The following is a 25,886-nucleotide window of genomic DNA, read 5'->3' on the forward strand; positions in this document are numbered from 1 at the left end:
TGTCTGCTGTGGGCCTGGTTGGCTAATAGGAAGTGTTACGTGCGTGGCCTGTGGCTGTGGGAGGGCTTGAGCTACAGGAGGGAGAGGAGAGTCCGGGCGGGGTTTGGGCAATAGTTACTGATGTGTTTGGCCTCGCTTCTGATCTTGGGCCTTGTTTTGTATGGATCAATATGTTTTCTATCAATTCATCTGCTATGAGTAATTCTCGTTGTGGGTATATTTTTTCTATAGTCAACTGGTCACGTCTACCTGACCCCCTTAGACTCTCAGTCCACTCCTCCTCTTCCTTTTCTTCTGCTACTTCACCTTTCGATTATGCCTGCGCGCATGCTTCGCTCTACTTTTAAATCAGAGCATTGCTTCCCTTCTCCAGTCGTTAACGATATCAAATGCTGCAGGACGCGCTTTCTTTCTTATCAACACCCTTTCCAAGTTATCTATTCTCGCTATCTCAAAACTACCATTAATCGGCCACTGATGGTCTTGTTGCTTTCTGGTTTGCCTATGCCAAGTCTCACAGAATATTATCGCTCCCACACCATACTTCACATACATCTCATACGCCGGCGTTCCCCCAGGTGGTGCAATTTGGCTATCTTCCAAAGATTGTCTACCACAGCGGAAAAACCCTGCTAGGGTGGACAATACCCCAGGCATGTTTCAACCTTCCCCCTGGTTAATCAACCTTACCTAGGGCATTTGATTTTGCAAAGTCAACTCTCAACCAATATCAGGATTACTTTGAATCGGGGAATGACTCACCTGATAAATCAATTTGTCCTTCCGGACACAGGTCGTCTGTATACTGACGCAACCAATGACGTTGTGTCTGCGTTTCTTGGCTTCCGCCTCATTCGGGACGCTCACCTCCTTGTTCTCTAGCCGAGTACGTCGATCAGGGATCAGATGTTTGCAGATCTGCAAAGGAATCTCTCATCACTTCTACAGGGCGCCCGAACACCTCTTGATCCCGGCTCGATCATCCCGTCCTCGCCGTTCTCCGCCTTGACTCAATTACAACGTATGCGATGGAACAAGTGGGGGAGGGTCCCTATTCGGGCGCCATCTTGAAAGGGGCCCCTAGGGGTCCCTTACGTCTATGGAAACAAGGCAAGTCACCATACAAGATAGATACACCAGACACGAGGTTGTATTCCCAAAGCTAGGGTTTATCGCAAAGCAAATAGTCTCAGTTGGCCAACTCGGTCTCACGCCCCGCGACGTGTATCTCTAGACCTCGAGGAACGCAAGAGAGTGAATTACGTACATCAGTTACATATATACAAAATGCATATCATACAATCAGCTATGACATGTTTAACACCCCCCCTTTATTGGGTTTCTTTGAACTCGGTGTGATGATGGACACTTCCGACAATTATGACACCTTCAAATATCTATTCTAGTAACAATATCCAATTTGCAAGTGCGGGGGCATCTTTTAGTTGTTGAACAGAACACAGTGCTTCTGTTCTTGGAAGCGAGCTACATATGGGGGAAGAGTCACATTCCAGACCTTGCTATCTATGAGGTGCTATTCGTGTCTTGGGAGCCGACGTGCTCTACAGGGCTCAGAAAAGGCGGGCCGTAAGAAGAGCATAATTCAAGCCTTTAGCTGCTTTATTCTAACATATTCTACCATATAACGAGACTGGCTGGCAGCTGTGAAATGATTAAATGCCCTGCAGCTCTGCTTCAAGGCTACATTCGGGAGGGAGCCGGGCATTCATTCCTGGCGCTGTCTACGTTGTTTCAACAAACTCTTGTTAGCCTCGCGGCCCTGCGGCCTTGTCCTTTCACGTTCAGTCAACAATGTTTAACAGTCGAGCAGTGTAAGCAGAAAATGTGCTGCGAAGCAATAAGTACAGAAAGCAATGAGCAATTGTTAGAAAACAAAATGGCGATCCTTGTTACATCAAAATGGTCGTTCATTGGTAAACTCAGAAACCTATATGTCTATCATATCGTGCATGACACGGTTGGCCCACGCCACCAAAATACATTTGCCGTCAATCATGAGAGGTATCCATTTTTCTAGACTGACATGGTCAGGTGCCAAGCGTAGGTGTGAGCCCTCGCTTCTTCTTGCTTGGCTGGTCATGTGATTCTGACACTGTGAATTTGTCTCTTTTCTCTCAATTTGTGTATTTGATTTTCGTTTCACCCACCACCTGCCTTTGCCTTCTTATCTCAACCTTTCAGAGGCAGTATATTCTGGTCTTAGTTTCAATTAGATGTAGCTACTGTTGCTCTTTTATTGGTATGACCTTGGCCTTCCTATCACGAGTTGCCTCTGCTGAGTTTCGTTTCAGCCGTCTCTTTTTGTTTTGCTAAATATGAATCTTTTCTCGTATGGCCTTTAGTAACCTGGGTTGATTCTGCTTCTTAGCAAGCCGCACTGTTTTCTTAGCTTTCTTGTGGTTCCAAGCGTATTTACAGGTGTAAACTGATCGACCATCTTTACTTTGCTTACAGCTTAATTTTCTTACATTTTGACATAATTCTTTTGCTTTAAGTTCTCGATATCCTTATTCATGGCGTTTTGTCTCTTTGTGTCATTCTCGGGTCGTCATTTCTTCTATCTGTGAGTCTGTCCGGGCCCTCGTGACGTCACCATTCGTCTTCCATCAAGACCTTTTTGTTTTCTTCCGGGACTGTACCTAGGTAATCTTCGTTTTGTTTCATTTGTTGGTACGGTTTTCTTAATGGATACCTTACGGTCTGGGTATCAGTACTTCAATAGGTGCTGTTCTTCTGATAGGCACTAGGCAGAGTCCTACTGCAGCTCTCTGCTGGTGTATTTGCTCGTCATATGTCAACTATCTCGGTGTGAATATTCCTGGTACTTCAAAATGGGCAATTGGAGTGCAGGTTGTTTTTGGGACCTCCTCTACACTCCCCCCTCTGGGCGATTCATCGACCACTTTCACCGCCTTCTTTGGATCCGTCTTCGTTTGTTCTTCTGCATTTACTTTGATTTCATCGCCTGGATTCCTCCTTTCTTCATCTTCTGGGTCTATGCATGATGGTCTGAAGAAGTGTCTCTTTGGAGTCCATATTTTTATTACTCCTTTTAAACTTCCTGCTGTTCTCACGTGTTCATCCTTGTTCCATGGATGTTGTCCATTTGGGCTGCAGTAAACCCATCTTCCCACATAATTTAGATGTTTCCTGGGATAGAGAAACATTGTCTCTTCTGGTGCATGAATGCTGGCCTTCACAAAGTCTCTTATTTCTTCATCAGCCAGGTCTTTGGGCTTCCATCCTGGCTTAACATCAATCATGTTCTTCATCCCTATGGATTTTTTCTCAGTGTTCTGGCACTGAGAGATTATTATCTTGATAACACAAAATCCTAGCAATATCATCACTAGCAGGGCTCCCAGGAACCTGAATGCATCTGCCATCCATTGCGGGACCCGTGAGAATAGTGCTCCAAACTAGCTGTCATCATCAACTTTGTCAGTTTCGTAAATCATCTGATTCTGCAGCTTCGTCAGCATACCTATGGCTTCTGTTAGAGTTCCATTCTTCTCATCGTGAGAAGGTATAAATGTGTAACATGATTCTCCGATGTTTGTACAAACTCCTCCATACATAGCTGTGATCATGTCAAGGACATGTCTGTTGTGGAGTGTCATCAGTCGGATGGCTCTTAACTCTTCCTTGATTGCATTGAATCCTTTTATTGTCGTGTTGATGGTCTGCAGTAACTTCCATCTGGTTATCTGTAACCATTTAGTATTTGATCCAACTTGGAATCTTGGAGTGAAAATTGTTGCGAACACTGAAGAGGTGAGGCTAAACAGCCTGTGTTCACATGGGATTGCATGAAAGGCTTCTTCAGATTTGGCAGAGAATTAATTTTCCCTTTTCAATCGAGTCATCAGTGCCACAGATCTCTTTTTCCTCAGGTGAGCATCTGCTTTTGGAAAACTGTCAACATTCAGGTCACTTTTCGGGATCGCCAATGCTGGAACATGGACATTCACTATGGTGCATATACCTCCCCAGTTTTTCGGCAGTGTGATGTATGCTTTGGATCCACATGCCCAATAATGATCCATAATTACTGCAGTTCCATGCACCATTTTTGGGGCGTCAACAACTCGTCCACAGTTCTCTCTCCCATTTTCCTTGTGCCATTATTCCTGAAGCAGAATTTTGGGCTTTCCAGTGGCACTATCTGCAAGGGTCCTTCTCTGTCTTCGATCCATGTCAGCGGTTTTGCAAGCTTTGGCCATAATGGCTTGCATCGATCTCGCATTATGTTGATGGTAGGTTCGTACTGACATATGAACATCCATGCTCTGCAAATCACTACCCCTTTTCCCCATCCATCTGGTGAAAGCACTGTTCCCCAAATCTGCATTTGGCCTCTATTCTTTTAACTTCAAGCCTCTTCTGGGGTTTTTCCTTGGAGATTTAGCTTCTGATTTGCTTCTCTTCTGATTTCTGCTCCTTTAACTCCAGGTTTCTCGTGTCTGAAAACAATGTGTTTTGTTTTTCCATTGTTTCTCGTCTTTATGTCCTGGACATAATCGTCTTCATTTGGGTCGGTTGCTTCAGTTGCCCAATTTAGTGAGGCATCACTGCCCATGAACTGGTCTCTAGTTTTGCACATGGCTACGTGTGAAAGACAGTGTGCTGTCCGGACATCAATTTCTACAGCTACGAAGATCTTGGACTTCCCCATGCTGTATGGTAGGAGTGCACAAACAAAGCATTCCCCTTCTGAGTTTCGTCTTCCAACTTCTTTCATGTGCTGATACCAAATGTTGTTTCCCAAATGTGCTGTGCTGTCCAAGTAATCGTTTAGTTCACTGTCGTCTCCATGCATGATTCTCTTGATTCTTAAGGTTTTCATGTAGTTTGCTATAACTATATCCCTGAATGCATCTGTATGGCTCCTTCTTGCTGGAGGATTCTCGGGTGTCCTGGTCCATGGTGCAGGCCTCCTCATCTGTGCCATTTGAGTAGACAAAGTCTGGCAGTTCTTTCCTTGTCCTCATACATTTTCTTCCTGCTGGTTATAAATGCCCATCTCATCCACCCTGACATTGGTCCGGTATATGGCTTTACTGTGGAACTTGTACTTGTCCCTTTCACTGGAACATATATGTTTGTCACTTCTGTCTCTTTGAGTTTTTTTTCTTCAGCTCCTCTACTCTTTTCCTTTCTCTGGCTATGAATGGCCATACTGTGTCTGCTATCAGTTGTGCTTGTGCAGATATTTTCTCCGAGTTTGCTCTTTTCTTTCTTGGTGTTGGCTCAAGAGTTTCTGATATAGCTGTTTCTGTTGGCTTTCTTTCCAGCTCTTCTTGTCTTTCCACTATGTCTGCTTCCTTCATTTGGCTCTTTACTTTACTTGTAGTGATATTTCCAATAGTAGGCAGTCTCTTCTTCTCTGAGGCTTTGAATTGTGGTTGTGCAGTCATTGACACTAGGCCTGTTGCGTGTGCATTCCGTGTTTGCATGCGTGTGGTTGTTAGCAACCTTTTTTCATTCACTCTCTACCGACCCTGTCTCCGGCTTTTCGAGTTGCTAGTTAACACAAGTGTGTGTGTGTCATTGATAATCACATCCATCTCAAGTTCATTCATTCCACCATCAGATCTTCTAGGGGTTACTATACTCCTTTAAACAATATTGTCTTTCGGATTCTTTGTGAGAGTTTCAGGTGTTACACAACTGTCCCCCCTCTTGTGACTACTGAATTGTCTATTATCTCGGGATATAGTTCTTTTACTAGGATATGGGGAGTGTCAAAATCAAGCGATAATTCAGCAAGTCTCTTTACTGTGCATGTTCAAAGTATGTCAGCTCCCAGTCTATGCCTCTTATCTGCTTCATTCCTGAAGACATATTGCCTTTGTTAATGGAAAATAAGAAAGGAAATCTCTGGCAATGTTCTCTCAATCTGTCCCTCGGTGGAAAGTTTAAAATCTTCTCAAATAGTTCTGCTGTTGGTTGGAGAGTTCCACTTGCATCACTATTCCATGCAAGAGCATGCCCATCTGTGTAGCATTAGATGGATCTCTGATGAAGGTGAGGACGTCAACATCGACAGGTCTCCCCACTAGCTCTGGAAAGTCAGTAATTAAAGAAAGAAAACGTGGCTGGCCAACCTGCTGTCTTCTGGTGACAGGGACATTTTTCCTGTCTTGATGAGGTTCAGGATTGTATGTTTTCACATCAATGTAAACAGTGTCTGCACGTTCTGTTTGCGTGGAGTGCAACTAAGATCACAATGTTATTTAGGAGTCTGCTTGGATGTTCTGTATTTGCTGGATCTCAAAGAAACATGAGCACATCCGTCGTTCTCCCGATAAGATTTGGAAAGTCTTCGTTTATACGAAAGAACAATGTATTGACAAGCTCATTTACTTCCTTCTCTGCTTGGGACATTTGGCTTCTCGCTGTATTCAGGAAGTAGGAGGAATTGCTCAGTGATTACAGTAAGCAGTCTCTTTATGATCTTTTCGTTTTCAGGATCTTGAAGAAAGTCAGTGACGCTTGTGAGCCTCCCCACCAGTGACGGGTACGATCTTAGCACTAGATTGAAGTATGTCACCACATCTTTGGTGATGTCACTACTGTGGGACACCATAAGTGATTCTGAACAAGGTCTCTGTGTGAAAGGAATAGGGGTACTGTATTTTCCTCCAATTTATGTGTCCTCGATAAAAATTTGACATGTTATTTTCTCGTCACAGTTTTAGTGTGCCTCAATACAAAGTTCAAATTCAACAAACTATGTTGTGGTTTATAAGTGCAATTGTCTTCTTCATCCTGCAACTAGGATGCACAGAGTGTCCAGTTTATTTGTCCTTATCCTCTTTTTTGCTCAGAGGAATGTCCAAAGTGAAACCACAACTATCTCACAAAAAGTTCCTTTGTCTTTACTTTGCTGTTGCTCATGCGTCCTTTTTCTTCGTCATGGATGTCGTCTGCACGTGCTGTGGCTCTTCCCCATTGCTCGTAGACTCCTCGCGCTGGGGTGCAGGCAGGGGGCTTTCTCCGATGTAGGGTTTAATAAAACCCAGAAAAATCCAAGCTCTCTTGCCTTGTAGTTTCACTGTGGAAGGAGTGCAGTCCTCCACTGTAAAAGGACAGTTAAATCTTGGCTCGTCCCACCTTTTTCTTGTATGGTTCTTTACCAAGACGGTATCTCCAGGGAAAACGGGTGGTACAAAAAGTCCCTGAGCTGTGCCTGTAGTAGTATCTCCTTCTGTGTTCCGTGCTGCCCTGCATCCATTTCGTCATCGCTGCAGCTGGTCTGAAATTACAGTAAGGCAAGAGGTCATGCAATTTAGGTCATTTTGCATTTCAGACCCTAAGATTTCTCCTGTTGACTCGGTATCACATCTAGCTCTATCTCGGGATGTCAGGGGAGTGAGCATTCTTCTTCCTGTGGCTTTCTCATGTGGCGTAAGATGATGGTCGGAATCGGGTTGGTTCCGGAGTGCGTACAGTGCCAGAGGAAGGCAGTGCAACCATCCCTTCCTTTGAGTCAACTTGGCTGTCCTCTCCTTTAATAATCCGTTGAGCTTCTCACAGATTCCGTTACCTTGCGGATGATACGCCGACAAAAACTTGTGCTTTATACCAAGCAACAAACTAATCTGTTCGAAAGTCTTGTTTACAAAGTGCGCTCCATTATCTGATCTCATGACTTCACACTCCCCCCCCACCTGGGGAATACTTTTCCCACAAAAAATTTGGCCGCATAGGTAGAGTCTGGCTGTGTACATGGACCTGCCTCTATCCATCTAGAGAATGGACACACCACAACAATTAAGTATTTGCCATTACATATTTGAATCATGTCGACGTAATCGACATGCAAGTGCTGAAAAGGCCCATTTGACCTGGGGATGACTCTTCTCATTACTTTTAATGTGTGCCCAGCTGTGAATTTTTGGCAGAATATACAGTTCACTATAAAAAATGCAACATGCTCGGTTAAGTTCGGTATAAACCAGTCTTCTGCGAGTGTTGCCGCTAGATTTTCCTTTGTCATGTGTGCCGGATAATGTAGCTGCTCCAGAGCTAATTATAACAGGGCTATAGGCATCACTGGTTTACCAGTGCTGTCTTGTTGCCACAAACTGTCAGAGGGGCTTAAAGAACACCCTCGCCGTTTCCATAGATTTTTCTCTTCCTGTGGTGCCTCCCCTTGGAGTTCCATCAACTGTGTTTGCCCTAGATTGTTTTAGCTTTCAGGTGTAGTCCATGCATACGTCATTGGTATGTTTGACTTCCACTTCCATGATCGTCTCACTTTGGGATGCCATACGTTTGGCTTCCGTGTCTGCTGCTTGGTTTCCGCGTGAGATAAAATCTGTCCCTTTTGTGTGGACGCCGTATTTCATGACCGCTATGCCCACTAGGAGCTGTAGTGCCTTAATGAGCATGTCCAATAAGTCTGTGTGCTGCACTGGTGTGCCATCTGCTCGGAGGTAGCCCCTCCTTTTCCAGCACGCTAAGCCTGCATGCACTTTTTGACATCACATAGGCGGAGTCACTGTACACCGTTACTTCCTGGTCTGCATGATTCTCAATGGTGAGTATCAATGCCAATAATTCTGCAGCCTGTGCTAAATAATGAGATGGTATTCGTGCACTAAGGAGTACTCGAAATTCTCCATTTGCGGTGTGTTTCATTACAGCGACGCCTGTATATTTTTGCCCATCATTTTGATCGATTCTCGAAGAACCATCAATAAAGACACTTTCTCCTTCTGCCAAAGCATTTTCTTGTACTCTGGGAATTTCATCATAGAATTCTTCATAGTTCACACAATCATGTATTGGTTCTCCTGCAGTGACTGGCTCTGCTATAAACATAGCTGGGTTCACTATCTTACATCGGACTACCTTAATCAATGGATTCAATATGATCACTTCATAAGCAGAAGCTCTCTGAGATGTCAGTGTGCCATTTGGTTTCTCTAGAATAGCAAATAGCGAGTGCTCGACATACAACGTCATTGAGCATCCCATTACAATGGTAGTGGCTTCTTCGATGGCAAACGCTGCGGCAGCCAAACTTTGTTCACACGGGAAATGGCCTTTCATCACCGGGTCCAAATTCCCACTGTAATATGCTAGGGGCTTGTATCCCAATGTGGTTCTCTGTGTGAGCACTGCCGTCATAACGCTGCCATTCATGTGTGAAAACAGGAACAATTCCTCTGCATGGTTGGGAATTCCTAAAACTGGTGCAGTGCAAATAGCTTTTTTGAGTTCAGCAAATCCTTCCTCCATGGTTTCAGACCATTCGATTTTTTCTTTCGTCACTTGGGCCTTCTTTAAGGCCTGAAGCAAAGGATTGGTGTAAGAGCTATAGTCGAAGACCCATGCCCTGACATAGTTGCACAGGCCTAAGAAGCTCTGCATCTGTTTTATCGTGTGTGGCTTAGCCATGTTCAGTATGGCTTCAGCCCTTTCTGGGGTCACTCTTTTTCCATCATGCGAGATCAGCTTGCCTATGTATAGCACATGTTGACAATATTGTAGCTTCTCCTTGTCAACCTTATCTCCTTTCTCAACCAGTATAGTCAATAGTTGAACAGAATCATGCCTGCATTGCTCATCTGTCGTGCTGCAAATTAAGAAGTCATCCACATGTTGTAGGACAATGCTTTCCAATGCAATATTGCTTAGGTCCATCTGCTGGATCTCTGATGAAGGTGAGGACGTCAACATCGACAGGTCTCCCCACTAGCTCTGGAAAGTCAGTAATTAAAGAAAGAAAACGTGGCTGGCCAACCTGCTGTCTTCTGGTGACAGGGACATTTGTCCTGTCTTGATGAGGTTCAGGATTGTATGTTTTCACATCAATGTAAACAGTGTCTGCACGTTCTGTTTGCGTGGAGTGCAACTAAGATCACAATGTTATTTAGGAGTCTGCTTGGATGTTCTGTATTTGCTGGATCTCAAAGAAACATGAGCACATCCGTCGTTCTCCCGATAAGATTTGGAAAGTCTTCGATTATACGAAAGAACAATGTATTGACAAGCTCATTTACTTCCTTCTCTGCTTGGGACATTTGGCTTCTCGCTGTATTCAGGAAGTAGGAGGAATTGCTCGGTGATTACAGTAAGCAGTCTCTTTATGATCTTTTCGTTTTCAGGATCTTGAAGAAAGTCAGTAACACTTGTGAGCCTCCCCACCAGTGACGGGTACGATCTTAGCACTAGATTGAAGTATGTCACCACATCTTTGGTGATGTCACTACTGTGGGACACCATAAGTGATTCTGAACAAGGTCTCTGTGTGAAAGGAATAGGGGTACTGTATTTTCCTCCAATTTATGTGTCCTCGATAAAAATTTGACATGTTATTTTCTCGTCACAGTTTTAGTGTGCCTCAATCCAAAGTTCAAATTCAACAAACTATGTTGTGGTTTATAAGTGCAATTGTCTTCTTCATCCTGCAACTAGGATGAACAGAGTGTCCAGTTTATCTGTCCTTATCCTCTTTTTTGCTCAGAGGAATGTCCAAAGTGAAACCACAACTATCTCACAAAAAGTTCCTTTGTCTTTACTTTGCTGTTGCTCATGCGTCCTTTTTCTTCGTCATGGATGTCGTCTGCACGTGCTGTGGCTCTTCCCCATTGCTCGTAGACTCCTCGCGCTGGGGTGCAGGCAGGGGGCTTTCTCTGATGTAGGGTTTGATATTACCCAGAAAAATCCAAGCTCTCTTGCCTTGTAGTTTCACTGCGGAAGGAGTGCAGTCCTCCACTGTAAAGGGACCGTTAAATCTTGGCTCGTCCCACCTTTTTCTCGTATGGTTCTTTACCAAGACGGTATGTCCAGGGAAAACGGGTGGTACACAAAGTCCTTGAGCTGTGCCTGTAGTAGTATCTCCTTCTGTGTTCCGTGCTGCCCTGCATCCATTTCGTCATCGCTGCAGCTGGTCTGAAATTACAGTAAGGCAAGAGGTCATGCAATTTAGGTCATTTTGCATTTCAGACCCTAAGATTTCTCCTGTTGACTCGGCATTACATCTAGCTCTATCTCGGGATGTCAGGGGAGAGAGCATTCTTCTTCCTGTGGCTTTCTTATGTGGCGTAAGATGATGGTCGGAACCGGGTTGGTTCCGGAGTGCATACAGTGCCAGAGGAAGGCAGTGCAACCATCCCTTCCTTTGAGTCAACTTGGCTGTCCTCTCCTTTAATAATCCGTTGAGCTTCTCACAGATTCCGTTACCTTGCGGATGATACGCCGACGAAAACTTGTGCTTTATACCAAGCAACAAACTAATCTGTTCGAAAGTCTTGTTTACAAAGTGCGCTCCATTATCTGATCTCATGACTTCACACTCTCCCCCCCCCCAACCTGGGGAAAACTTTTCTCACAAAAAATTTGGCCGCACAGGTAGAGTCTGGGTGTGTACATGGACCTGCCTCTATCCATCTAGAGAATGGACACACCACAACAATTAAGTATTTGCCATTACATATTTGAATCATGTCGACGTAATCGACATGCAAGTGCTGAAAAGGCCCATTTGACCTGGGGATGACTCTTCTCATTACTTTTAATGTGTGCCCAGCTGTGAATTTTTGGCAGAATATACAGTTCACTATAAAAATTGCAACATGCTCGGTTAAGTTCGATATAAACCAGTCTTCTGCGAGTGTTGCAGCTAGATTTTCCTTTGTCATGTGTGCCGGATAATGTAGCTGCTCCAGAGCTAATTATAACAGGGCTATAGGCATCACCGGTTTACCAGTGCTGTCTTGTTGCCACAAACTGTCAGAGGGGCTTAAAGAACACCCTCGCCGTTTCCATAGCTTTTTCTCTTCCTGTGGTGCCTCCCCTTGGAGTTCCATCAACTGTGTTTGCCCTAGATTGTTATAGCTTTCAGGTGTAGTCCATGCATACGTCATTGGTATGGGTGACTTCCACTTCCATGATCATCTCACTTTGGGATGCCATACGTTTGGCTTCCGTGTCTGCTGCTTGGTTTCCGCGTGAGATAAAATCTGTCCCTTTTGTGTGGACGCCGTATTTCATGACCGCTATGCCCACTGGGAGCTGTAGTGCCTTAATGAGCATGTCCAATAAGTCTGCGTGCTGCACTGGTGTGCCATCTGCTCGGAGGTAGCCCCTCCTTTTCCAGCGCGCTAAGCCTGCATGCACTTTTTGACATCACATAGGCGGAGTCACTGTACACCGTTACTTCCTGGTCTGCATGATTCTCAATGGTGAGTATCAATGCCAATAATTCTGCAGCCTGTGCTAAATAAAGAGATGGTATTCGTGCACTAAGGAGTACTCGAAATTCTCCATTTGCGGTGTGTTTCATTACAGCGACGCCTGTATATTTTTGCCCATCATTTTGATCGATTCTCGAAGAACCATCAATAAAGACACTTTCTCCTTCTGCCAAAGCATTTTCTTTTAGTCTGGGAATTTCATCATAGAATTCTTCATAGTTCACACAATCATGTATTGGTTCTCCTGCAGTGACTGGCTCTGCTATAAACATAGCTGGGTTCACTATCTTACATCGGACTACCTTAATCAATGGATTCAATATGATCACTTCATAAGCAGAAGCTCTCTGAGATGTTAGTGTGCCATTTGGTTTCTCTAGAATAGCAAATAGCGAGTGCTCGACGTACGTCATTGAGCATCCCATTACAATGGTAGTGGCTTCTTCGATGGCAAACGCTGCGGCAGCCAAACTTTGTTCACACAGGAAATGGCCTTTCATCACCGGGTCCAAATTCCCACTGTAATATGCTAGGGGCTTGTATCCCAATGTGGTTCTCTGTGTGAGCACTGCCGTCATAACGCTGCCATTCATGTGTGAAAACAGGAACAATTCCTCTGCATGGTTGGGAATTCCTAAAACTGGTGCCGTGCAAATAGCTTTTTTGAGTTCAGCAAATCCTTCCTCCATGGTTTCGGACCTTTCGATTTTTTCTTTCGTCACTTGGGCCTTCTTTAAGGCCTGAAGCAAAGGATTGGTGTAAGAGCTATAGTCGAAGACCCATGCCCTGACATAGTTGCACAGGCCTAAGAAGCTCTGCATCTGTTTTATCGCGTGTGGCTTAGCCATGTTCAGTATGGCTTCAGCCCTTTCTGGGGTCACTCTTTTTCCATCATGCAAGATCAGCTGGCCTATGTATAGCACTTGTTGACAATATTGTAGCTTCTCTTGTCAACCTTATATCCTTTCTCAGCCAGTATAGTTAATAGTTGAACAGAATCATGCCTGCATTGCTCCTCTGTCGTGCTGCAAATTAAGATGTCATCCACATGTTGTAGGACAATGCTTTCCAATGAAATATTGCTTAGGTCCATCTGCAGGACTCTTAAAAATAGAAGGAGACTCACAGTACCCTTGGGGTAGCCACGTGCTTTTCAGACGCATCTGTCTGAATGTGAATGTCTGAATGTGAATGATGTCAGATCTTGTGAGTCACGGTGCAACAGGATTGAGAAAAATGCATTTTTCAAGTCAATCACTGTGAAATATTTTGCCTCAACAGGTATATTACATAGGATTGTAGCCGTGTTAGGGATTAAAGAGAACTCAGCCTCAACAATATCATTTATTGGGCGTACATCCTGAATTAGCCTCCAAGACCCTCCCTTTGATTTCTTGATCCGATAAACCACAGTATTGCATGATGACTCTGACGTCACTAAGATGCCTTGCTCTATCATAGCCGAAATTGTCTTAAAAATCCCTTCATCTGCCTCTCTGGAAATGGGATATTGTCGAGCTTTGGGTAAAATTGCTCCTGGTTTCAGTTTAATTTTCACCTCTCCAACCCCTTTCAGTAGACCTACCTCATAAGGTCCTGTGATCCACACTGAGACAGGTACCTGGGCCATGTTGTCTTAAAAATACTCGGTTTCGGGCCTACATCATCCTCTGAGGCACTTCTCTTTTGATCATTCTCACCCAAAAGGTGAGACTCACCTCCACTATTGTCTCTTCCATATCTGCTTGTTCTTCAAACAGATCGTCATCAGTGACGTCAGTCAATCGGTATCCTTCTTCAATGGCGATTACTGCGCCCCATTGTCAGCCTTCGTCGTCATAACCATCTATCAAGGCCATTTTCCCTTGTACTACAGCGGTGTGTATCATCAAGGGAAATACTCGTCCCTTTTCCTCGTGCATCAGTATTCTTGGCCTAAATAGAACTTCATCTGGGGTCCTCATGATTCTGTCTGCAAGGCCTGGAAGCCCTGCCATGAGTGTGCGCATTCCATAAACACATATTTCTGGCTCTAATTGTATAGCCCTCATAGCTGTGTGTCCTGTGTATGCTCTAATCACTTCGCATACGTTTGAACAGTGCATTTCTGGAGTTGAACATACTATGCCCTCCTCTGTGAACGAGATTGTCATATTTAACTTTGTCATTAAATCTCGACCCAGAAAGTTTACTAGGGTCTGTCGTGAATATAATAAAGGCATATTTATCTCACATTCTCCTATAGAGACTGGAAGTGCGTTTGTGAATGGAACACGACTTGTAGCTCCAGTGAAAGTCTGAGTATTTATGGCATCGCCGGACAAGGAAAACTTGCCTTCACGTATACACGAATGTGTTGCACCCATGTCAACTAAGAAGGACTATTCTTTATTCCCTATAATGATAGCCACCCTAGGTTCCCGGTGAGGGTCTGGTGTCACCGATAGGATAGAACACAACAGGGCTCCCAGTGAGCTGTCCTAGTCCATATATAGTTTGGGCCCACTGTGTGCTGATGAATTTCCCCCATTCCTAGTGTTACTTCCCATTCCAGGGTTCACGGTCTGCCCTGCACTCATCGTTTGTAACAATTGCATCAGTGACTGTTGGGACTGTCCTTGTGAAAAACTCACTATATTCTGAGATTGCAAACCTTGTTGCGCTCCTGGCGCTTGTTGTTGCACCGTGTGATTATGTGCAACACTCTGCTGTAATAACGCAGGTGGACTCGCCATACCTGCTCCTGTTCCTTGGCCGTTCTGCACCATGCCTTGGTTTCTGCATGTGCACGCCAAATGCCCTGTCATCCCACATAACCAACATATTGGCGGTGGTCGGATCATTTGCCCATTTGACATATCTTGATTGCCATTTTGCATGTTTTGGAAATATCCTTGATTATTCTGGAAACCTCCCTGATTACTCTGCCATCCTTTTCCTCTAAATCCTCTTCCCCTGGGGTAAAACCCAGCACTGCCCTGATTATTCTGTTGTGGATTACTGTCTTGTGGCATGCTTGATTCAGCTGTGCTAGTTATCATGACTCCCTCAAGAGCATATTTTGACAATTTCTTCTGCACCAATTTCGCTTCCTCTCCCTTTCGTGCAGCTTCCTTTTTGCGAATCTTTTCTTGCAGTAGACTGCGATAGTGTGCGATGGTCAGCTGTATTTCTGAACAATGTTTAGCCTCGATTCCTACCAATTTCTTGAGCTGTTTCTGTACCGGCTCTGGCAGCCCTTGCAACAATATATGGTAGAACACAGGTATAGATTTCCCCAAAGATTCATGAGTCTCGAGTACCCTCTCGTCTTGAAAATTCTGTATGTAAATCAACGGATCCTCAGACACCTTCATTTTACGTGTCATTATAGCTCCCATATCAGAAGTGTCTGGGTAAAGGATTTGTAATGCCTTCCATACCGCGGCTCTGCAATTGATAACCTGCCCGTGTCCACACATAGTCTGCTCTCTCACCAAGTGTGGCGATTAGGAGACCCTTGATATCCCCTGTAGCTAACGTGTTTCTTCCCGTCATCTTTTCTAACTCGTGTATCCATTTTCCAGCTCCCAATGTCAGCATTGGAAGCTTGTTTTTCAAATTTTCTCGATCCATGTGTGGCCATACAATATATTGTGGTCTTGCTCCCCCTTTCTCGAGTAACGGAAATTGGGATGTATAGCTCTCTCTCTTCTCTCATTGTTCTCCTGTCTATTGCAGGGGTAATGTTCCAGCATCGCCGCCTGCCTTGCAATGTCCTAAGCCTGCTCACATAGGGTGTTGGAGGCACCCCCCTCTGACCGCGAGATACTTCTTCATGTCCCCCTGACTGTGTGGCTAATTCTGAGGCCCTCGGCACAGACTCTCTAGTGTCTGACCATCGTATCCCTTTCTCCCTTGGGAGTCTTTTCCACCTTCTTTCTTCCTCCTTTTCCTCACGTTCTTCCCCAACTCGTGCAGCTTCATGCGCCTTCTTTATTCCTACTTATTTCTAATCTAGCCAGGGATAGTTCCCTATTCCCACTACTTCGGGAGACATCCTCAGTGTCGTAAAGCTGAGTGCTCTCTAAGCGCTTGTCTTCTCCCTCCCCTTGGGGTGTTTGTTCTAGCCCCATTTCATCATATATTCTATCGATCGTTTCTCCAATGCTTCTGGTGTCGAAGTCATCTTCAATATTTGCCCTAGACGTGCCTGTTATTGAATCGTACTCAGGAAATAATTCTTCGATGTCTTCCCAATCTACTACTGGCTCAGGTTTTTTAACCTCTCTCTCCAGATATACAAGATTGCATGCTCTCTGTCTTCACCTACGTTCTACATCTTCATCGAATTCTCTGCACTTCCTTGCCTCTTGTCTCACCCTATCTTCTTCCTTTTTCTTTTCGTTTCTACGTTCATCTGCCCTTCAGATTTCCTCATCCCTTTGTCTCTCTATTCTCTTCTCTCGTATTATTTGCTCTTCTTCTAACCTTTGCTGCTTCTGTCTGTCTTGATCATTGCCTGCTCTCTGTTTGCGATCGAGCTGTCTTTCTTGCTCTTCACGATATAGCTGTTCTCGTCTTTGCCTATCTTTTTTCCTTATTCTTTCGTCTCTCAATTCTTTCTCTTTCTCCTTTCTCTGTACATTGTCTAGCCTCTCCTTTTGTTTTGCATCATCAATGCCTTTGCTATCGAGTTTCAATAAAATGTGCCCTCCCATCCATTAGTCTTTTTTTGCGAATGCTATCTCATCAGTTCTATCTTCGCTTCTTTTCCATCTTTTGCCTTCTCTCGCCTTGTCGAGAGATGCACTTGTCTGTGTCTGGGCCCTTTTTTCATCATTGCGTCTCTCCTTGTCCCTTGGGACTGTGGAGGTGATATACTTATCCTTTTCTTTCCCTTGATTTTTGTCACTACTTTGCATAGGTGACTCATATGCCGGGTTACTATACCCTGTAGCTGCTTTAAGTTCTCTCAGCGGGTATAACCCCTCATTTTTATTTTCTTCAATCTTCGTTTCGGATGGGGCGGGTGGCACGGTAGTCATCTCACCCCCCTCTGAAAATACATTAAGTATCCAATCTATTGCCGGCTCCTCTCTCTGCTCTTGTTCATACATCTTCCAAAGCTCTAGAACAGCTAGGCATTTGTCTAACTTTTTGCCTGTGTATGTGGCGTGCAAATATGTCGGCATTTGTTGCAAAACAGCTTTAGATAAGGACCCACCCTGTGGCCACGGCATAAACATTTTGTGGGTGGTTCCTTTAACCCACTCTGTACTGTATTTTTTCAGTTTAGGTGCATGTTTTGGCAACTGTTTGCACAGGTGTGCTAATGGAGTTATGTCCTCCATGTTTAAATCTGTTCCCTTTCTCCTTATATAACACTTGTCACAGCTTAAAGTGACTTAAACAATTCCCACAATATGAGCGAGCACCAGTCACCGCAAGCTCCAATCCTGATTTTTCCCCACAAAATGTCATATCTTCTATTTTAATCCAAAAACATCAATTCGTATACTATAATATCTCAGTTATTCAATCGTGTAAAATTCAAGTCAGTTCTTCTAAAGAAAATGTTTGACTTATGACGTCACAACTAACAACATGTAAGACAGACGTTTAACAGACTAGACGAACACCAGCTGGTCACATGTATCTCTGCCTCTAAAATTACCCCAACATGGAGTTTAAACGTATCCCTTTCACGGCACCTTTAATCGCTGTGGTCGTCTATTCGTTCCCCTTTATTTGGGACTCTGGATACACGTTTCTTCTAGCCGCTATAGATTAGCGTAGGAATAAGGTGAATCCTCTCTCTTCTCGGGTGTCCTCCCCGGTATCTTTCCTCTATTTACTTAATTATTCTCGAGTCATTATTCCCTTCCCCATATATATATATATATATATATATATATATATATATATATATATATATATATATATATATATATATATATATATATATACACATACATACATTCTTCTCTACTTCTGGCTATATTTTGTTTTCTCCGCCTCCCTCCGTTACCTATTCCCTTTACTAGTTTTAAAGCATGCACTTTTGCCAAAACACTTAGTCTTTTTCACTCACCATTCACATGTTTCCTCTCTGGACCCTCGGGATCACCGGCTTCGTCACAGCCTTCTTTGGCTTTTCTCCTGCTCAGTTGCCCGTAGGAATGGGAAGGGGTTAGGTGGGTAACACGGGTTCCTTCAGACCTCGTTCTGCATATTTTTTATCTTTAATAATACCACTGTCTACGGGGAGCTTCATGGTCTACTCAGCCGAATGGCAAAGGACTTGTGATATTGGCAAGGAGAGTTAATTTATGTCGACGGTCAATGGGTGTCTTATTCTAATTGATAACCATCAATCTCTGCTACCAAGTGTACTCGGAGACCCCCGGCCGGCCCATAGAGCCGAGGTTTGCTCAGAAGCACTTTAAGACAAGATAGCTGCACCCGTGAGATGGATGGGGGTGCAGATTTATTACTCCAACACCAATCAATAAGGACAACTCAATGGTTTGGCAAAGGGAGTCCGTTTAATGACAAGTACAAAAAACTGGAGTTATGGATATCAGCAGTGATGCGATCGTCCTTCTCACTTCAACTCCAATGAACTTCATACAAGTTGTAACATTTATACTCAAAAACCGTCATCATTGACGTGTAACACTCAAAAGTTAACATGCAGTTCTATTGGTTAGGAAAAGGAAACTTTACTATAGGTACTATATCTGTATATGGTAACGGAGTGAGGGGATGGGGTAACCACTGTCAGGTGGGCGTCTAAGCCCTTCCTTCAAAAATGACTACTGTAGACGTCACTAAGAGTACGATTCGTTCTACCAACTATAGGACCATAGATTATTTGGTCCATTGTGATTGGGTTGGCACCAACCCCATGCATACTTTTCCACTTCGCTTAGCAGCACGCAGAATGGTCGGCCAGGTGCGGGGTGCACATTAGTTACCCAGCCTTCCTCCGATTATGGTTACAATCAATCATCACTTTAGCAGCCATGTGTCAATTATTTCACTGTGGTTGGCCTCGAGACTGCATCTTCTGTCTGGAAAAGTTCTGATATCTCTGCCTGGTCAGGTGCCAAGCGTAGGTGTGAGCCCTCGCTTCTTATTGCTTGGCTGGTCACGTGATTCCGACACTGTGAATTTGTATCTTTTCTCTCAATTTGTGTATTTGATTTTCGTTTCACCCACCACCTGCCTTCACCTTCTTATCTCAACCTTTCAGAGGCAGGATATTCTGTTCTTAGTTTCAATTAGATGTAGCTACTGTTCACCTCTTTTATTGTTATGACCTTGGCCTTCCTGGCACGAGTTGCCTCTGCTGAGTTTCGTTTCAGCCGTCTCTTCTCGTTTTGCTAAATATGTATCTCTTCTCGTATGGCCTTTAGTGACCTCGGTTGATTCTGCTTCTTGTGCAAAGTAGAAATATACTTATAATATTGTGCTTAGTTTGAGGTAGATTATGTATAATGGCGCTTGCCGCACTACTCTTCTACTAAGCATAGCAAGCCGCACTGTTTTCTTAGCTTTCTTGCGGTTCCAAGCACATTTACAGGTGTAAACTGGTCGACTATATTAATTTTGCTTAGAGCTTAATTTTCTTACATTTTAACATTGTTCTTTTACTTTAAATTCACGATATCCTTATTCATGGCATTTCGTCTCTGTGTCATTCTCGGGTCGTCATTTCTTCTATCTGTGAGTCTGTCCGGGCCCTCGGGACGTCACCATTCGTCTTCCATCAAGACCTTTTTGGTTTCTTCCGGGACTGTACTTAGGCAATCTTCATTTTGTTTCATTTGTTGGTAGGGTTTTCTTAATGGATACCTTACTGTCCATGGTTTTCTGGGTATCGGTACTTCAATAGGTGCTGTTCTTCTGATAGGCACTGGGCAGAGTCCTACTGCGGCTCTCTGCTGGTTTATTTGCTCATCCAACGTCACATATCTCGGTGTGAACATTCCTGGTACATCAAAATGGGCGACTGGAGTGCAGGATTTATTTGGGTCCTCCTCTACAACAGCAAACAAACAAGCATAGACCACCGTCAAAATCATACATGTCATATCTACACATCAGGATCAGAAATTCTCCCGAGGTCAATCTCACTGGCAAATTGAAAGTAATATCAGAAGGAGTAACGATTATAAACCCAAAAACGTACTGAAGAAGTCTAATCGACTTATTATAAAATGTCGATCGTCTCCCTATACCCTGTGTGACCTCAGACAAACTAGTGTACTTGGCATCTTCAGCGACATCCCCACCTTGGAGGACATAACAGTAGACATTGATCAAGTAGAATTTCTGAATGATGGCGACGTATCGGTGGTAAGACTGTGGATTCCATCAGGCGTAGTGCTAAATGCCCTATGGCAAGCCAAAATTGACCTCTTTGCTTTGGGTTTTGTTATTGCTCAAGATCCAACAGAATCCAACTATGTTAACAAAATGGAATAACCCATCAATTTAAAAGTGCATACTTATCCTGCTAGCATGTCATCCGATACTCTTCGCCAGACCGACCCACCCATCTGTCTACTTCTGGTAATCCATCAATCCTCCAAAACTCTCATAAAATATAACCATAACAATTCAAACATAAAGTTCACAAAAGTGTCACTCTTGCCAGCTGCAATACGCAAGGCTTCCCTCACCTCTTGGGTGCAAGTTTAAATTCGATCAACTCATTTGATATAACTGCGTTTCAAGAAACATGTCTCACTCACGTCACAGTGTGGAACGGCCATAACATCTTTTTAAACCCAGCTAAGTCTACGCACAAAGGCCGTCCCACTTCAGGATTTATAAACTTATAATAGCAGTTAAGATTCATTCTGGTTTTACGTTATATCCGTGGGAAGCTCCCAACCAATTTTTGCAATTGGTTAAAATAACATATTCCAAGGGAGTGATAGCTTTCATCAACATCTATAGAAACCCTGCAGCCATTACAGATACCAATTGTTTTGAAGATCTCGAGAACATCTTGGACATTATAGCTCAAACTCCGGATATCACCAACGCCATCTTAGTGCGGGGCGTCTAAATTTGCAGTGCTTGTCGCAACAGACTTAAGCATCTGATTCAGTGTCCTCAAAATGGACAACTCTGATGAAAAATAGGCAACTTATAATAGTCACGGATTTCCCCCTTTCTCACCTGAGATCGATCCTTGCAGGACCTCTTGGGAGGAGTCTTTTTGCGCACGGATCGGGTTTTGTACAAGCCCGCACAAGCCTTTTCTGGCTCCAGCATGCGTTCAGTGTTCCGGGATACTCGGAGGCTCCGGGAAGTCCAGGAAACGAGGAAGGTGTACACGAAGACGGCACACGAAATCCGGGAAGCAAGGTAGAGAGAAGAGGGAGGAAGGGAGATGGGATTTAGAGGGTCCGGGAACCAGGAACAAGAGAATAGTTCAGCGAACTACGGAGCACATGTCTAGCCACTACCAGCGATAGCTTTGAGATGAGCGGGGCCACGGTGGAGGCTGGTGGAAGGCGTACCACGTTAGACGGCCATGTTGGGAGTACCAAGGAGTGCAAGCCCCGTTGTGATAGGGACCAGGAAGTCCAAAAGGGGTGTGTTCTGTGGATCATGACATTAATGGCAAATGGATCTCTTCCAGGCGATATACCACCTCAAACCACTTGGTGTAGAGGCTCCAGGGAAAGCATTATTTACCTCATACCTCATTCCGAGTATGGCAGTAGGGGGTTAACGGCACAGGTAAGGATGCTGGCACTGGTAAGGATGCTGGTGCCGTTAACCCCCTACCACCACGTTCCGAGGTCCCTTAGCGGGTCCCACCAGGAACAGCTGGTCTAACCACCCGTTCTTATCGGGACCCGATAAGGGACCAGGGAGCAAATAACGGGCCCGCTGCTAGCGGGCCCGTTATTTGCTCCTTCCCCATTCCCATTGAGCCCTATGGGGGCTCAAATTTGAATGGGGAGGGGACTTACTGGGTCCTGGAAGGTTGGAATGACCCGGTAAGTCCCCATTCAGAGACCCCGGACCCGGGTTTGGAGGCAGCCATGGAGCTAATAGCACCATGGCTACGTATAAACTCGTAATGACCCCGATTGATTACATTTATGTAGATCATATTTTCTCTAAAGCAATACAATTTGAGACAATCAAACAACCTTATAGTGACCACAAAATGTTGGCCTTGCATTGGTCTATAGAGTCATCTCTCGTGACAACGAATCAACACCAATACAATGAACAAGTTTCTGTCAATAATGCAAGAACTCGTTTTCATTGGACTGATTCCAATTTACATCAGTTGAATTCAAACATTTTACAAGCTCCAGTGCAGCCAAGAACACCTATTTTCAAGGTGAAACATATATAGGGCCTCATTACGAGAACGGCGGTAGCCATGGAGCTCTTAGCTCCATGGCTGCCACCGTTCCGGGCTCCTGCAATGGGGACTTACCGGGTTACTCCGAGATAGGAGGGCCCGGTAAGTCCTCCATGCAGGAACCCTTCCCCCATTCTCATTTGAGCCCCCAGAGGGCTCAATTGGAATGGGGAGGGAGGTAATAATGTGCAGATTACATCTGGCCCGTTATTGCCTCCCTCTTCCCCTCGCGGGACCTGGAAAGCACGCCTGGTTTTACCAGGCGTGCGATCCGGGTCCCGCGATGGGAAGCTTGTAATCAGCGCGCCCGGAATGAAGGGGGCTGGTGCTGTACCGGCCCCCTTCAATCCGGGAGTGCCAGGGTCGTAATGAGGCCCATAGCCTCTTTACAACTCTTCAAGATTTGCTCCACTGCAACCTCTCAATCAAACTTTAATAACAAGCATATTAATGACCCAGAAGTCAAACTAATTAAGGCTGACTTCCGTCGTAAAAAAAAGTAGCCTCCCTTATCCCTACATCTGAAAGAACTCAGGCCCTAAAAAGCATCACATGAAAATATAGGAATTTGGTGAGATCTAAAAAAGCACAGCTCTATTAATATGATGGTGAAAATGTGCTCAAAGCCGTAAATTCAAAAAATTCAGCCCAAACATGGTCCTTGCTCAATCTAGCCTATCATGCAAGTCAAATCCCTGTCCAGATTAATAGAGTATCCAAGCACCAGTGGATTGAGTATTATTCCAGCATATATTCCCGTCCTGACAACTCAAATTGTTGCTTAATGCCAACAATATTAACTGAATCAAAATTACAAATCTCAGAAAAGGATATTGAATATTACATACATAAATCAAGCAATTCAAGAGTTCCGGGCCCAAATGGGCTAAACAATGCAATATTTAAACAACATCCACAGGCATGGGACACCATTCTGCATAACATCTTTCTTAATATTGTAAGTACCAATACCATCCCGGACTCATGGCGCTACTCTATAATTGTGCCCATATTTAAAAAGGGCGATAGCTCTTCTCCATCAAATTACAGATCGGTCGTCCTTCTTGACGCTGCAGGAGAGATTTTTGTGCCGTTCATCTTCAGAGATTTTAATCAATGGACTGCTGCATGCTAGAAACGCAATCCATGCCATACTGGTTTTGTGGCTGGTTTGGGGACGGCCATTAATCTGTTAACCATCACTGCTGTCAAAACACATCTAGCCTCCATAAAACAGCCTCTTTATTTGGCATTTGTCAACTTTCGTGCGGCATTGGATTCTGTTTCAAGATAACTTTTGATGGATAAGTTATGTCAAGCTGAATGTCCATCTTCCATCAGTTCACGTGTCAAAGCTTTGCATAGCAACACCAAGGTTCAGATAAGACAGACACTGGAAGGTGATCAACCTCCTCTATTCATACACATCGAGGGTTGAAGCAACAATGTATCCTTGCTTCAGCCCTCTTCAATTTTTTTATTTTTGATCTAAAAGAATCATTCGTGAATATCCTCACATATGCTCCAAAACTGGTCCCTTATCAAATTCCAGCCCTATTAAACACGGATGACCTTGTCCTATTATCTAGAACTCCACAGGGTCTGCAGAGATTATTAAACACTCTTGGAACTTATGTACAAAAAAACTATTGATTATTAACCTTGAAAAAACTAAGGTAATGTGTTGCAATGGAAAGCATCAAGGAAAGAAATTGCTAAAATGGACCCTGCAGAAAACAAATTTAGAGCTTGTGCATCAGCATATATATCTAGGTCTACCCATTAACGATCAAGACAATAACAAGTCTTACTTATTCTGTTTGGAAAATAAATTAACCACAGCAATCGCAAAGACTGTCTCTATATTAGAACATTCTCTGTCATCCCTGCATTGACCTACTGTCAGCAGAAGGTTACTCCCATATTATTATATGGCTCAGAAACAAAAGAAGTCTTACAAGAGAGTTTTTGGCAAAAGCTAGAATGTAGATTTTGGAGATGCATCCTCAAATTGCCTAGATGCGTTCCTGTGGCATGGATTAGACACAAACTGGGACTTATATAGCTGCATGGCAGATATTTATGGCACTTGAGTGCTCTATTTAGGAAATGCTTGATGGTTCCATTGTCCACTATGCTGCTCAGCATTTTATCAAGATATTTGTTTTATGCGAAGCATACAGTTATAAATAAATGGAGAAATACAGTAATCCATATATCAGTGGAGGCAGATATTTCATTAAAACTTTTGTTAGAAAACCCCAGCAGGGCTAACCTTTCCAACATGTCTGGATTAAAACACGGGCAAAATGCCAAATTTATCAAGATTTCAGGAATAATCCTTTCCAAAACAAACCACATAGTAGAATCTTACATGAACAAATGTCCCTCCCCAGCCCACAGGTCAGCTTTTTTTTTTGTACATGAAAGATGTACATGCAAGACAGGGTTAATAGATAAATCAGATAATATCTGTTGATTCTGCAACAAACCCTCTAAAAAAGAAACCCCAAGTCATCTGCTGGTTGAATGTCACATGTTAAAACAAAATTGTATTTTGTATTTTAAAAAAACAGCGATTTTAGAGAAATTACACCTGATTTATTGTGGTAACTTATTTTCTCCACTAAACAAAATGCACATAATTATTATTATTTTTTATTTTTATTTAATTGTCATACAATTGTTACAAAAGTCCACCCATCAAAGGTTAAGTTTCTCTTTCGTTGCGTCCAATGTCCTAAAAATGTTTAGGGCTTGGCTATACTTATCGAACGTAATTATCCTCAAGTGCCTCTATTGCCCATTTTGTGTTCCTGTACAAGTCCAATTTGTTTGAAAAATAGTACCACAGCCACTGTCCATTCCGTTTTCTCCCCACTTATCAATCGTGTCCACCATTATTCTTCCTCGACTATAGTTGATTTACCCCAAGAATTTCTTTAGATCGATTTCCCGTGCTTCTTGAGTACCCATACATGTCAACAAGAGATGTTGAATTGATTCCACCTGATTGGTATTGCAGTATCGGCACTTGTCCGAGGAGGAGACACCTCTTCTGGACAGGATCTCATTGGTTGTCAGAAGATTTAGTCTAATTCTAGTAAAGGTATAGCACAGGTGTTTGTCAGGAAATTTTTTCAGATAGCCTCTGACCTCATTGATCCTTTTAGGGACAAGGGGGAAGTTCTTGGTTAGTTTGTGAGCCGTTGCTTTGTCTTGTGTTCTAATCCAATCCAGTTCAACCAATTTTTTCACCACCTTTGTTGAGTTGT

Source organism: Ambystoma mexicanum, chromosome 9 (assembly GCF_040938575.1).
Source record: "Ambystoma mexicanum isolate Mex_15411 chromosome 9, UKY_AmexF1_1, whole genome shotgun sequence".
Taxonomy (NCBI): domain Eukaryota; kingdom Metazoa; phylum Chordata; class Amphibia; order Caudata; family Ambystomatidae; genus Ambystoma; species Ambystoma mexicanum.